This window comes from Trichosurus vulpecula, chromosome 7, assembly GCF_011100635.1.
Source record: "Trichosurus vulpecula isolate mTriVul1 chromosome 7, mTriVul1.pri, whole genome shotgun sequence".
Classification (NCBI taxonomy): domain Eukaryota; kingdom Metazoa; phylum Chordata; class Mammalia; order Diprotodontia; family Phalangeridae; genus Trichosurus; species Trichosurus vulpecula.
Genome location: NC_050579.1, coordinates 161,914,483 through 161,925,996, shown reverse-complemented (window position 1 = coordinate 161,925,996; position 11,514 = coordinate 161,914,483).

Here is an 11,514-nt window from a genome sequence, read left to right as displayed (position 1 = left end):
CAGGGTCACACAGCTAATATGTGGTAGATCTATTTGTCACAGCCTGGTCCTCTGACTCAAAATCAATGCTGTTTCCACTAGGTATCCTGAAATTAGTGAAATATATGTATGTGTGTGTGTGTGTGTGTGTGTATGATATATATATATTCATAATATATATATATAATATATTTCATTAATCTCAGGATACCTGTGTATGTATACATACATGTGTATATATAATGACTGTGTCAAAATGTCTATTTCTTTAAATCTTGTTGTATGCATTTATACTTTTAGCTTAAAATATTATCCAAATAGCTAAATTATCATGCTTTACTTTTTTATTAGGTTTGTATTTTAAAAAGGATAATTGAGTGGAAGATCTGTTCTAACCTCAATTAATAACCATTTCCATGTCTTAATCTTGTTTATTGGAATCATCAACTAGTGAAAGGTTACTCTAATTTAGGCAAGATACTTAAGAGGAAAGAAATATTCTCCTGAGGTTTCCTGAAAGTTGAAATTCACAAAGTTACAGTAATGTCACAAGGAGGTTATAAAGCTTTCACCAAGACAATCCATGACCTAACGGAGTATATCACATGGTGGTAAAAGAATATGTACTACTCCAAATTTGATATCAATGAATGAATAGCAACTGGTTTGTAGGAATGTACATCCGGAATATAGAGGAGCAGGAGAGAGGCAAGGACCAAATCAATTAACATACACAGATGGGATGGTGGGAGGGATGCTTCAATGAGATAGTAGGGTAAGGCAAAGAAGAACTGAAAGACTAAGGATGGAATGAAGGAAGATGGGAAGGAAGACAAAACATTTACACATAAATATAGATGTTCAGACAAGGAAATTTTGTCAATGTGCTGTTCGGTAAAGATGAAACAGTCTGACTACAGGTGACTGTTTATGAGAAAGGAAGCTCCATTTGGTTGAATATGAATCTTCTCGATGGGAGGGATATATTTATTTTTGTCGTTGCATTTCCAGTACCTAGCACATATAGAAACTTGTATATAGTAGGTGCTTAATAAATGCTTAGGATTGAACTGAACTGAATTGATTTAAAAGGCACCAATAGTAGGCTTACCAGTTCTAAGAAACTGTTAAGGGTCAAGGCATAGTATTGTATAATGGAAAGCGTTCTGGATTTTTGAAGTCAGAGAGCCTTGGTAGAGATACTAACATGACTATTGACTGCCACCGGGAGTCACTTTAAATCTCTGGAATTCAGTTTCTGTTTCTGTAAAAAGAGAGCATTGTATAAGACAGCTTCTAAGGTTCTTTCCATCTCTAAAGCTTAAGGGACTGATTCTTTTGTCTCTCATTGTAGATACTTACTCTCTTCGGTTACCGTTTGATTCTTTGAGAATAAATTCTGGGCGTAAAAAAAAAGATGCAGTGGACGTAATGTGTAAAGAAAGTCAAGGCAGCAGAAGGGCTGGGGGAAAAAAGTACATTATGTGTCATTTGAGAGAATTCTTTGAGGCATTTCTATCTTAAGCAATGCCCCTCTCTCTTTATCTGTCACCTATCCACAGCCAGCTTCTAAGTGAAACATGCCCACTTTTCTTTGTCTTATCTTTTTTTTCAGGTCTCCCACTCTTGATGGTGCAATCTAGTGGCTAGATTGTAGTATTTTAGAGTTAGGAAGAGTAAATTCACAAAAAAGGCATAGCTCCACATATCCACAGAGAGAAAGCACACAGCTTGTGGTCTCATAAGATCAACACCTAGATCACCTAGTTCCTGAGCCTGTTAACCCCTTACCACTTTGGGCAGGCCCAGGCAGGGGGCTCATAAATTCATATCTACCTCAGGACTGGTAAAAAGGAGTTCATGCCCGAAAGGCTCACCATGCACCTCCTGGAAAAGATTTGCCGTCCTCTGTGCTCCCTGGGATGACATGATGTTATTGGCTAGAGAGAGATTGGTTTTTGACGAACTGGAAAGAGTTCAGACAAGGACGACCAAAATAATAAGAGGCTTGGAAGCTAAACCCCATGAGAGAAGATGAAAAGACATGGGCAGGTTCAGTCTAGAAAAATAGGCTGAGCGGAAGCATAACTATACAAATGTTATAGAGAAGAGAGGCTCCATTATTCTCTATTAGTTAATGAAGCTAGAACAAGATGTCATGGGGTTTAGATTTGGCAAGAAACATTTAGGTGAAAATATAACTACTTTACAACCAAGGAGGGTTAGGCAATGGTATAAGATGCCTAGGAAAGTTGTTGAATTGCTGTCATTAGGGAGATTTAAGACTAGGCTAGACTTTCAGATAGTCCCTTGAAGTAGCCCCAGAATAGAGAGATTAAAGGAGTATAGAGTTATTGCTGGAAGGGACCTTATGAGACCTACTCCAACCCCCTCATTTTATAGAGGGACCAGATGACCCCCAAAAGAATCTATAGAATCTTTCTGTTTAAGTTTCTTTGATTCTTTTTTATACCACAGACATGTCCCCACCGCATCCCTCCATAGAAACTTCCCTTGCCACAAAAAAAACAATTAAGTAAAACCAGTGACCATAGTAAATAATCCAACAGCATATGGAACATTCATCACCCCTCATCCTTCATTTCTCTGCTAAGAAGAAGAAAATATATTTCATTACCTCTCTTTTTAATTAGTATTTGTGATTACCTTTATTTTTTAATTCAACTACCTTTTAGTTTGCATGTACATTATTGTAGTCAGTGTGTATTCTGTCACCTTGCTTCTATTTTATATCATTCTGCTTCAGTTCATACAAGTCTTCCCATGTTTCTTGGAATTCTTCATATTCATTTCTTATGGTACAATAATATTGCATTACAGTCATGCACCACAATTTGTTCAGCTGTTCCTCAGTTGATGGGCAGCTACTTTCTTTCCAGTTTGTAGCTTTCTCAAAAAACATTGCTATGGTTAAAATTAGAAGAGAAGTGGTAAATTGAGAAAAAAAATCTTTGCAGTGTTTCTCTAATAAAGATTTAAGATATATAGGGAACTGATTCCAATGTATAAGAAAATGGGCCATCCCCACAATTGACAAATGATAAAGTATATGAATGGTTTTCAGAAGAAGAAATCTAAGCTATTAATAGCCATATGAAAAAAATGTTCTAAATCACTAATGAGTAGAGAAATGCAAATTAAAACAGCTCTGAGGTACCACTTTATACCCATCAGATTGGTAAAGCTGACCAAAAAAAAGGAAGTTGACAAATGTTAGTGGGACACTGTGGGGGAGAGGTACGTTAATACACTGATGGTGGAGATGTGAACTGGTGTGGCCATTTGGAAAACAATTTGAAACTATGCCCCAAAAGTATTAAATGATGCATGCTCTTTGACCCAGTTATACCACTACTAGATCCGTACCCCAAAGAAACTAAGGAAATAGGAAAATGACCAATATGTATAAAAATATTTATAGCCGTTCCAAAAGGATTAGAAACTGAGGAAACTGTCAATTAGGTAATGGCTGAACAAGTATGTGATGGAGCAATATTGTGCTATGAGAAATGACGAATGGGATGGTTTTAGAAAAAACTGGGAAGACTTGTATGTGTGTAGATCACTGGACCTGGAGTCAGGAAGACCTGAGTCCAGATTTGGCCTCAAAAACTTACTATCATGTGACCCTGAATAGGTCACTTAACTTTGGTCTGCCTCAGTTCCTTCTTCCTAGGCAATCTTTGACCATATCTTTCCACAAATTCTCCACAGTCTATGACAAGGCATGGAGGGGTTACAACTTGCTCTCCCAGAGAGAGTACCCATCCCAAAGAAATCAATGATATGAATTACATTCTCACAAATCCATTAGGATAGTATCACCCTTACAACAGATTATTAGTAACATCTACTACAATTCCCATACAACATTCTGTGGGAAAATTGTTCAATGTTTTGGTTTTGCCTCATAAATACCAATTGGTGGTCTCCTAAAGACCAACAGGACAAGTGGCCACAAATAAATCTGTAATGAAATGGGTGCTTAGGAAAAAAAGGCACCTTGCCCTGCTCCATACTACTTTGTTGCTGTTCAGTCATTTTTAGTCACGTCCAACTCACTGTGATCCCATTTGGGGTTCTCTTGGGAAAGATATTGAAAGGATTTGTCATTTCCTTCTGCAGCTCATTTTACAGATGAGAAACAGAGGCAAACCAGATTAAGTGACTTGTCTAGGACCACACAGCAGTAAATATCTGAGGCCACACTCGAACCCAGGAAAATAAGTCTTCCCAATTTTAGGCTTGGCACTGTATCTAGTGCACCACCTAGCTGCCCAACTCATACTATTGCTTTTCTTCAATAACTTTCTACCATCATCATTCTTAGGATCTCATTTATTCCTAGGACTGTGTCTTTGGGATTCATATCCTTTTTACTGTCCATGGTGCATATTCTCTATCCTGTCCCTTGCAATACACATAAGGAAATCACAAAGTTCTTCTTGCTAGGACTATGGACAAGAAAGGAATAGGTCTTTCTTTCACCAGTTTTTGTTCAGTTTCATTTATATGTCAATCAAGTGCTATCTTAGAGGTGAGGTTGGCACCTTAGGATCACAACAAATGATCACAATCATTGTGATAACAGGCATTACATGGAATTTTCTAACATGAAGTCAAATAACTGTCTAGAACCATGAACCCTGAATCTGCCCCAAAGTAAGAGCAATTAAAATATTAGAGTCAGTCTTACACTGGCATTGGTCTTTGTTAATTACTTGGCTAGATGTGATAATAGTTCATTGAATATGCACTAAAAGACCATTAGCCTGACCTTGTCAGGGAAAGGCTTTTTAGTCACTGTATCTCCATGGATGGAGATAAAGAGTATTAAAAAGCCCTGAAGAGTTCAAAGCGGTAGCAGAGAGAAGCTTGAAAACACCAAGACAAAGAAAGGCAGTGAATGGATAGTAGAGACAGTATGATGTTTGGCAGAAAGCAAGAACACGAGAGAAGCAAAAAGTCATATGATGACATCATTCCAGCAAATTGGCAACTACATAGCATTGGAGCGGTAAGTTGCCCTGGATACACATGCATCCTTAGTATTTTTTTCCATGTATGTGGCCTGGCTACATTAGTTCTTGATGTGTGTACCCTCCATATATGCTACACAGCCCCACCAGTTTCTGGGGCACAACCCATCAAACATCACAAAAGTTTCCTGGTCACACATGCCCCCCATATGGGTTTTCTCCATGCATGTTCCTTAGTCATCTGTGTTCTCTACATGTGTATCCCACATCCTTGTAGTTTTATACTTTCCTGTGAGTTTTTCCTACTTCCTTACAGGGCTCAGGCTAAGCTCAGTATTATCTCTGTTGATCCCTGGAAAAGCAAGGGAAAAGCAAGATCCCTCTCCACTGCTGCTCCAGACTGCTCTTTAGCTTGAAGTTGAAACCGGTCAACCTGCAGTCACCTGAAGCCCAACCAACTGGTGTCCCATAGATGAAAATAAATTCCCTGAACTAGCTTTCTCTGCATTTCAGGTACATAGCACTGTGCTCTATTGCCCTGAATCTCACCTCCAATCAGTATGTCCTGAGGTTTACTTAGGATTCCATTGTCTTATTCTCTAATGGCCCCAAAGTCTTTTTCAACTCTAACCCTCAGGGAAGAGCATAAGAAAACTTCTCTCTACCAAGAACATCTTAGCATGTTTTAGTAAATTCTTATTCATGAAATCAAAGTTATCTATAGTTATAAGAAAAAATGCTCACAATTACTATTGATTAGAGAAATGCAAATTAAAGCAACTCTGAGGTACCACCTCGTACCTATTAGATTGGCTAATATGACAGAAAAAGAAAATTATAAATATTGGAGGGGATGTGTGAAAATTTGGACATTAATGCACTATTGGTGGAGGTGTGAACTAATCCAACCATTCTGGAGAGCAATCAAACCGTCCATACCTTTTGATCCAGCAACATAACTACTAGGTCTGTATTCCAAAGAAATACAAAAAGGACCTATTTGTACAAAAATATTGATAAAAACTCTTTCTGTGATGGTAAAGAATTGGAAATTAAGGGGATGCCCATCAACTAGGGAATGGCTGCACAAGTTGTGGTATATGAATATAACACAGAATACTATTGTGCTATAAGAAATGACAAGCAGGTGGATTTCTGGAAAACCTGAAAAGTCTTACATGAACTGATGCAAAATGAAGTAAGCAGAGCCGGGAGAACAGTGTACACAGTAACAGTAATACTGTACAATGATCAACTGTGAAAGGCTTAGCTCCTCTCAGCAATACAATGATACAAGATAATCCTAAAGGTCTCATGATGAAAAATGCTATCCACATCCAGAGAAAGAATTAATGGAGTTCCTGAAAATGTGAAAAAAAAACATTCTAATCTCTTGAATGATTAACGATTTAAGATAAGGTGTTCATATATTTCTCTAACAAAGTAGCACACCTGGAATCTTAGAATTGGAATTGGAAGGGACGTACAGAGTTGGCCATCCAGAGTTGGCCATCCAGTCCAACTCAAAGCTAGATAAGAATTTCCACAACAACATACTTGATAAGTGTTCAAATAACCATTGCTTGAAAACCTTTGGAGGGGGGGTTCTCACTCCCACCTGACGCAGCTTATTCCACTTTTGATCAGCTCTTCTCCTTGTGGTATCCACATGACCTTGGGTTCTGAAAGGCTACATAATCAGAGTGTAAGTTCTAGGAGATTCTACAAGGTTTTAAAGTCTTCATATATTGGTGCAATGTTGGACTCTGAACCTGTCATTTGAAAACAAGCATAGCTAAATTACAGTCTCCTGAAACATAACAAGGCTATAATCTTTGTTAGGTTTGGAACCCACACTGATGAAGTGAGGAAGTTTATGAAGTCTAAGGAAGTCCAAGGGAAAGAGACAATGTATCTGGTATACACAGGACTCAGATCACTAAAAAACTGCACTTGATAGAGGAGGAAGAGACAGCCATCAGATTCCCTGAATGGAATTGTCCTCAAGACTATCCAGCTCTGATTCTAGACTTGCCAAACAGGAATCGACTTAATAATTTATGTCCTCATGTACCTTAATGGAAAGGGGGATAACAAGCACTAGAATCACAGACCTCCCACTTCCCAGGTAATACAAGGAAGAGGCAGCAAAGAACAATGGGAAAAGAATGGATTTAAAGTAAAAGGATGTGGGTTTGAATCCTGGTTGTGCTACTTATTTTCTGTGTGACTTTGGGTTAGTAATTTCACCTCTATGTTTGCTGGAGGCAGCTAGGTGGTTCAGTGGACAGAGCACCAGCCCTGGAGTCAGGAAGACATTAGTTCAAATTTGATCTCAGACATTAACTCTGTGACCCTGTGTAAATCACTTAACCCTGTTTGCCTCAGTTTCTTCGTCTGTGCTATGAACTGGCAAACCACTCCAGCATCTTTGCCAACAAAACCCCATACGGTGTCACGAAGAGTCAGACACAACTGAATGACTTTACAACAGCAGCAATGTGTCAGTTCCTTGTTTATAGAATGAGAGGACTGGACTCCCAAAGGGAGAACTCCTTCACTCCGTAGCTCCCTTTCCACTCTGGATCTATGATCCAATGATCTTAAGCACTTCTTACCTGCCCCAGATTACACTCACATCCAGTCTGTGCTCAGTCTGCTTTCCCCCAAGTGCTCCCTTTGCCCTCTTGAGAGAATTAGAGATTTCAAACTTAACTCAGATATTCCAACAGATCTGTGACCTTATCAATTTGAATTTTCACTTCAGTAATAGAGATTGCATCTCATCCATATCTGCTCGTCCCCTGTGTTTTCCCATATGTTCACAACGGGGAGTCCACCCAAAGTGCTTCAGGCCTTTCTGGTTCTCTGCTGATGCAGCGAGGATACCAGCGGAGTACCCTGGATATCTGGATGGGCCCATCTTCTCTTTCTGCCATATGTTTCCCTTTTGCTCTTAGACTTCTTCAGAGTTCTGCATTGGTTTATGTTGCATACTGCTCACACCTAACCTGGGCCTACTTCCACCAATCTCTGGGTGGCAGTCCTTTTTAATTCTTTTGAGACAATTGTATTCTATGATTCACTATCATATGGTAGCACTGGATACATTTCCTCTGTCACACTCACATTCCAGTATCTAGCATCTTCTCCACCTATACAATAATTAATCTACTCTCTATTCCCTCAGAATAGATAGATACAAAGAGAGACAGACAGACAGACAAAGAGAGAGGCGGGGGGGAGAGAGAGCGAGAGAGAGGGAGAGAGAGATAGGTAGAAAGATACATGAATGGATGGGTAGATAAATAGATAGATAGATAGATAGATAGATAGATAGATAGATAATAGGTAAACAGAGATAACCATATAGATATCTCTCATCACCACATACAATAACCACTCTATAATCTACCACAAACACACAAAAAGACTGGATCCTGCCACTATGTCAAAAACCAGGCTGCTCTTTAAAAAGTCTGGGGATACTATTTATGAGTAAGGATAGTTATCTCCTTCAATCAATTATCTGCATCTGCCTTGCTCTCATATTTTCAGTCTTAAATACGAGTCTTCCAGTCACTGAAAATGTATGTTTCCTGTAGTAAATTGTTAAATTGGGTTTTTGGTTTAGAATTTAGTCCCTTCTGAATTTTGAGAGTAAATGATTTCCCTAGGGCCTCATCACTGATAAAAATGGAATTCAAGAAACTGTGAAATTGAAGATAAGACCCTGGAATATGGATAACCCCACCAGATTGCAAACATCAAATGAGGCCCTACTTTAAACAGTTAAATATCTAACTTTTCCTTAACTATAGTGCCAGCTAAAGTTCATCAGAGTAAGAGTAAACATAAGCTATAACTAAACTAAACTACAGTGTCAACTGAAGCTCATTGGAGTAGAAGTAAACAGAAGAGAAGAAAACAACAAATAAATCACCAAATTCTTCGGGGAAAACTCTTCAATGTTAGAGATCTGACTTTTGTCCTTTGCCCTAAAGTCCAGCCTAGTTTAGGTCCAATTCTGAAGACACCAGCCCTAAAGCACAGTCATAACTAGACAAAACTGTGGCGAGGGTAAATTCAGTGGGGATTTGGGGCTTGTAGAAGCACATAATGTGATCTGAAAAGGGGGCAGAGCAAAAAATCGTAAAGTAGGGGACAGTCCCTCCAAAAATGACTATAAGGCGAGAAAGGAATAGGGTCACAGGGACAGAGCGCAGCACCACATCCTCCCAAGGATGGAGCATACATAATCTTTCCCCTGGTAGAACCATTCTCTCCCTACCTCCCCTCACCCCCATGTTAGCACCTCATGGCAAAGCCTATTCCCCAGACCCAGTTATGATACTGGGCTGAAGTAGAGATCCTTCATTTATCTTTAACCATACCTAGAAGTCCAGTTCAGCCCTGTTTCAGCTTCCAATACCAGGAAGTCTGTGTCAATTTCAGGACTAAACTGAGGAATCATATGAATTCTGAAATAGATTAGGATTTAATAGACCCAAAATGATTAGGTTTTTGAAAGAATACTTTAAAAATAGAGATAATCAGGGTGCAAGCTACCTAAGACTCAACTCTATCTCTAACCAAAACTCAGAGGATAGGTCTAAGTTAAACTGCTTTCTTCAAAAAGTTGAATGTGGTTGGTAGATTAGTCTTAATGTCAGAGGAGATGAAACAGACAAGAAAGAAGACAGGTAAAGTCTCAGCAACACAAACTTTAAGGAATTTGAAAATTCCTTCCTGTAGTGGAATTTTATTATAATGACTAAATTGCTAAAAATAATGATCCAGGTGTGTAGGACCTAGGGAAGCTAAAGAACTGAAGCCTAGACTCTGAAGTTAATTAATAACAAGGACATGGTAGAAAAAAGAGGAAGGTGTCACATGAAGAACCCCAATTCCCCCTTTCCTCTTCCTAGTGACCTCTCAAGTGACTTATTTGGGCACTGCTGCAGATAGCAACCCCTCTTCTCCTTTACATCATGTGTGACTCTCATCAATGTCATCTGTAAATTTTTCTAACTAATTGGCTGGGTGACATATTCTGGTCCTTTTTAAATCTCAGTGATATGGAAGATTTAGAACACTAATGCATTGTTGGTGGAGTTTGTGAACTGATTCAACCATTCTGGAGAGCAATTTGGAACTATGCCCAAAGGGCTATAAAATTGTGCATACCTTTTGACCCAGCAATACCACTTCTAGGTCTGTGTCCCAAAGAGATCATAAAAATGGGAAAAAGGACCCACATATACAAAAATATTTATAGCAGCTCTTTTGGTAGTGGCAAAGAATTGGAAACTGAGGGAATACCCATCAATTGACGAATGGCTGAACAAGTTGTGGTATATGAATGTAATGGAATACTATTGTGCTATAAGAAATGATGAGCAGGCAGACTTCAGAGAAGCCTGGAAAGACTTATGTGGGTGAAATGAGCAGAACCAAGAGAACGTTGTACACAGTAACCACCACATTGTACAATGACTGACCTTGATATACAGCTCTTCTCAGCAAAGCCAGGATCTAAGACAATGCCAAAGGACTCACAATGGAAAAAGCTATCCACATCCAGAGAAAGAACTTTGGAATCTGAATGCAGGTGGAAGCATGCTATTTGCTCTCCTTTTCTTTTGTTGTTTTCTTTTGTTTCTTCTTTCTCACGGTTCCTCCCATTAGTTCTAATTCTTCTTTACATCATGACTAATGTGAAAATAAGAAATAAATTAAAAAATAAATCTCACTGGCACCAATGTAGCATTTAAGCTGTCTCTCATTCTCATTCCATGATAAACCCATGCAATGCATTTAACCTAACAAAGTTAAAGTTGACCTAAATTTCTCCATCCACCTTCAGATCAGGTATTCATCATTTTCTTTCTTGCTCAGCATCGCTAGTTGGAAGGCCACAATGTTTGGCCAAAGAGTCCGCCATCTTTTGGTAATGGGCAGTATTGATAATGGCAATTTTAGCCAACCCAGTAGAATGCATCCATTTTGCACTGGGAATAGTTTTCACATCATTATTACTTTCATGGTGTATCCACTAGATATGAAACACTTAGACCTCCCTGCTATAGCCAATGGCAGACACACAATAATTGCTGGGGTTGAAATCAGACATTTCTTCATCTTTGAGCTACCAGATGAGAAGAAATAGTAATCCAGCATAGAGTAGCACAAGTTTTGTCAAAGAAATTGTCAATAACATGATTGAAAAGCCGAATGGAAAATTTAGGTCATATATGTTTATATGCAGGAGACATAAGTTTATTATGTAATGAGAAAGAGAGATAGCCCAAATGTTATTTTGGTCCTTCTGAGATATTAAAAGAACCTGAAGAAGTCCCCTAGACCATTGGATGGAGAAATTAACAAAAGACATGGATGAGACTTGTGACCCAGTGGAGATGCAGTGGGGTGTAGTGGGAAGAGAATGGGGTCATTCCATACCTACCATAATCCTACCTCAGCTACTAACTGAATGTGGGACCTTGGACAAGTCACTTAACCCTTCTTGACCTCA